The sequence below is a fragment of the Sipha flava genome, unplaced genomic scaffold (assembly GCF_003268045.1).
Source record: "Sipha flava isolate LNK unplaced genomic scaffold, YSA_version1 49_pilon_pilon, whole genome shotgun sequence".
NCBI classification, from domain to species: domain Eukaryota; kingdom Metazoa; phylum Arthropoda; class Insecta; order Hemiptera; family Aphididae; genus Sipha; species Sipha flava.
Window position 1 is genome coordinate 1,083,960 of NW_020273360.1, and position 4,366 is coordinate 1,088,325.

Consider the following 4,366-nt stretch of genomic DNA (forward strand, 5'->3'; position numbering starts at 1 on the left):
TATTTTATTTTTTTTTCTTTGTTTTTTTTTTTTGGTGGGGGGGGGGGGGGGGGGTTGGTGTTTCAATTAACCCCCCGCGGGGGGGGGGGGGGGGGGGGGGGGTTACTCCTAAAACCCCTTCCTGCGTCCGCCACTGAGCACATAACTACTATACTTACAAGAGCAGCTGATACAACAGATATAACAGATATAACAGAGATGTTAAATAAACGTTAAGAGGTACCTAATGTATGTTAGTAATAATAATAACTGAATTAAATAATTAATTTATGTATTAACTTTGTACAAATATATTAAAAAATCTATATTAATAACCTATGAATAGGGCAGAGGACTTGTAGCTCTAAAAAAGCTCTAAATATGCAAGCACTTATGCACTTAAAAACCCCATAATATGCACTTAAAAATTTTTTTAGCCTTTTTATTTAAAAGTATTAATAAAATAAATAGCATTAAAAACAAGGCAAAACAAATACATAATTTAAATATATTATATACCATAGCCAAATAAATAAAATACATTTTACTTAATTTTCTCTAAAGAAACGACGTTAGATCGTTATCATTTCTAGAAAAAATGTATGCCCGCGGACAGTCAAAAACCATATTATACGACAAAAATTAAAAATAAATACATTTTTATCCAAAAATTTTGACTGTATTGTTTGATAAAAAAATGTCACTTTGGAAAAAATCAATTTAAGTTAAATATGTCTTAAAAAGTATAAAATAGCGTATAAAAGTGTAAAATATGCCCTAACAACAAAAAGGACTCAAATTATGCATTTATATGCAAAATAAAATTTCAAAACTAACTTTGTGAAAGCATGAAACATTTTTGTTTCGTACTCTGTTATTTTTGTAACTGTGCAAAATAAATATGCAAATGCTTCAAGTCTTCTGTCCTACTTATGAGGTATTATGTAAGCCTGCCTAGTGAAGATTACAATCTGAAAATATTAATAACAAGGAAACATATGATTGCAAAAACAATGCATTACTTGTTTCTTCAGAATCTAATGCCTCATGAGCTTTATAAGTATACATATTAAAAAACATAAATATTTGTTAATTGTAAAATATTATGATTCGTTTATAAAATTACTTTGGAGGTAACATTGGTTTTTCTGAAGATTTTTCTTTTCTAGCCTTCTTTTCTGCATTTTGTTTTTTCTCTCATCTCTGCTTTATCATTATAATATTTTCCAGATAATAAATCCTGAAAAAAATGACAGATATGCTACAACATTTTTATAATATTATTAATATATATTTCACCCTTAAATCCACAACTCTGGGAGAAGTGTTGATTTTAGTTTTCCCGACGGATTTATCTTCTTTTTTATATTTCTTGGTTTTAACCACGATGGGAGTTTTCATTAAATGATACTGTTCATCTAATATTTTTAAGCTTAACTTATTTTCACGTAATTGATTAATTGAACGTAAACGTTTTTTGAAGTTCTAGTCTATAGTTGCGTCCAATAGACATAGAAGGCTTAATTTGATGAATTCTATGCTATAATATAAATATCAATGAATTAAAAAAAAATATTTTATAATTCAATAAAAGTAATTAATATATTACACAAATTGGAACAGATTTAGTCCAAGTATGTTCACAGAACAATGGGGGATATGTCTTTCCATCGGCAGAAATCTCATTTGAGCATTTAGTGTTTTTGGCATTTTGTTTATTTTTAAATATGGTTTTTTTTCATTTTTGAATCCTGAAAATTATATTTCAAAGTATTTATACTTGACTTTAAACTTTAATCTTTAATTATTAAAATATAAACTTTAACCAGTTTAATGGATACAATAGGTATATACTACTACATATCGTAGCCAATTAGTGAAATTAACTATTTCGTGAAATGGAAACAGCTTTTTAACACTTCATGAAATACGAAAATATTTCATGATATGGCCTCTTTTTTAATGATTATGAACATGATTATTATTATGATTATTTCAACGATTACTCCAATTTGACATCGTGTAATTTTTTTCACAATCTGGTCGTTCACTTTGTGTACCGAAAATATATTTTATATTTATCATGGTCTTATAATCATTTTTATCAGTAGATATGAAATGTGTTATAAATTATATCTTATAACTATTAATTTTAGCACAAAATTCCTTTACCACAAATTATATTATACAATAATATATAATATATAATATAAAATTTGAATTTGAATTGAATAAAGTTCAAATGTGTATGCAATGTGTATAGTCGGTGAATGGATTGCATTGTACTTGCACATTCATGCATTTTAGATACTTCCTTTAAAATATTTTTGTATAATCTTAATAATATGAGAGATCTAATCCAAAAAGTGAATTTTACATTCGAATGAACAACTATTATTTGCACAAACCGGGAAAAAAGTAAAAATTTTAAATGAAAATATGAAGATTGAGACAATTATAGCCGAAATTACTGATGCTAAATTAAACAAATACCTACAAAATTAATTAATGTGACCACCCATTAATCATGAGTACCGGTAATTCATTTAAATTTAAAAATACATGCACATCGCACACGACAAATTAGAATTGCTAATTATTTGTTTTGTTTATAATGATTATTGACCTAATTTCTTTAAAATTAAATAAATTTATTAGAAATAATTACAAGATTTTTTTTTCTTGGAGTAGGGGCGGCACTTGTTCTAAATCCGGCCCTGTTAACAACATCTAATTTACTACAAGAAGTTTTAAGAAAATTAATAGCTGAAGAAGATTTTGAAGAAATATACAACCAATATGTAGAGGAAATACAAAAACAAATAAATGTTAAACGATATTGCGGAATTTGTAAAATTGAATCCACAGAAGATTTTTGTGATTTATGTAAAACAAATCAAAAATAGAAGAACGTGAAGCAGTGCATACAGGTAAAAAAATCCATCGAAAGAATGTTACAGGTATCTAATAATTGACTATATATAACAATTTGACATATATAGTAAATAAATTGGATGTGTACAGTACCTATATTTAAGTAATTTTTTTTTGTTATTTGTTACAGGTTATAATTTCTATGTTCAATATTAATGACTGCATTACAATCCCTATTCCAAAAGTCGATATAGGGCCTTTGGACCCAGCACGCATGATTGCTGTTGTAGTTGAGAAAAAAATGAGATGTAGGTATAGAAGAATATGTAGGAACTGATCATGGTTTATTAAAGGATGGTTAAGTTTTGGAAATATGCAGCGTGCTACAACAAATTTCATATCTGCTGATCAAGTTAACAAGCAAAACGAATTAACTTTGTGTGAAACAATTAAAATTATATCTGGAGGTCAAGGATTTTTGAGTTGTACATGCAAAAGTGCTTGTCAAACTAAACGTTGTGCTTGTTTTAAAAGTAGTATTAAATGTAACAGCAGTTTCCATAATTCATGAAATTGTTTAAATAAATAATTATCAACTACCTGTAAGATAAATTATATTATAAATAAATTATTAAAATTATTATACAATTTATTTAATTACCTACATATTACTACTCGTATTATTAAACTAAACTTAATATAATATACTTACCATATTACACAATATAACAAACAAAAATGATTATAGAACTTTGATAAATATAAAATATATTTTCGGTACACAAAGCGAATGACCAAATTGTGAGAAAAAATTACACGATGTCAAATTGGAGTAATCGTTGAAATAATCATAATAATAATCATGTTCATAATCATGAAAAAGTGGCCATATCATGAAATATTTTCGTATTTCATGAAGTGTTAAAAAGCCGTTTCCATTTCACGAAATGGTTAATTTCACTAATTGGCTACGACATACTTAAAAAACAAACATATTAATTATATGCAGTCATAGTTATTACTTACTATTATAAATACAAAACTTCTTTAAATTATATCAAATATGAAATGACTATTTAATAATAAATAGTTTACTTAATGCATAACATTATTATTCTGATGTTAAAATGTTAGCTTTTACTGTAATACCTACACTTACCAAAATACATTTATTTGGTATCTTAGTTACCAAAAATCAATGCTCTCAACTAGATATGTGTGTGCTTTGATATTTTACAGACTAAAGAAATATATCGGTTGTAATGCTATGTATTAACCCTGTCTAACACTTTTTTTAAATTATACATTTTCAACAATAGGTAAACTCATAACATTTATCAAACATAAGATTGGAAATTTAAGAAAAACATGGCACGACTTGTTTTAAAACTCGAAAATAAGAAATTGCAGAAACTGATTAACGAAATGCTCGCTGCTAGTAAAGATCAGCACGGGCCGGGCCATAGTTTAAATATTATGGGTTGGTTATAGGTGGGATTGTAATATTATTCAT

General features: G+C 26.7%; 1 long non-coding RNA gene across 1 annotated transcript in view; it reads right to left on the reverse strand.

Moving 5' to 3' along the window:
• The window catches only part of LOC112690338, a 3,232-nt gene extending 1,508 nt beyond the window's left edge, over positions 1-1,724 (reverse strand). The window contains exons 1-3 of the long non-coding RNA XR_003149203.1: positions 1,589-1,724; positions 1,279-1,519; positions 1,106-1,219 (exon numbers count right to left, since the gene is read on the reverse strand). This is a non-coding gene — a long non-coding RNA (uncharacterized LOC112690338). The remainder of the gene's footprint in view (positions 1-1,105; positions 1,220-1,278; positions 1,520-1,588) is intronic.
• Between the last annotated feature and the right edge of the window lie 2,642 nt (positions 1,725-4,366).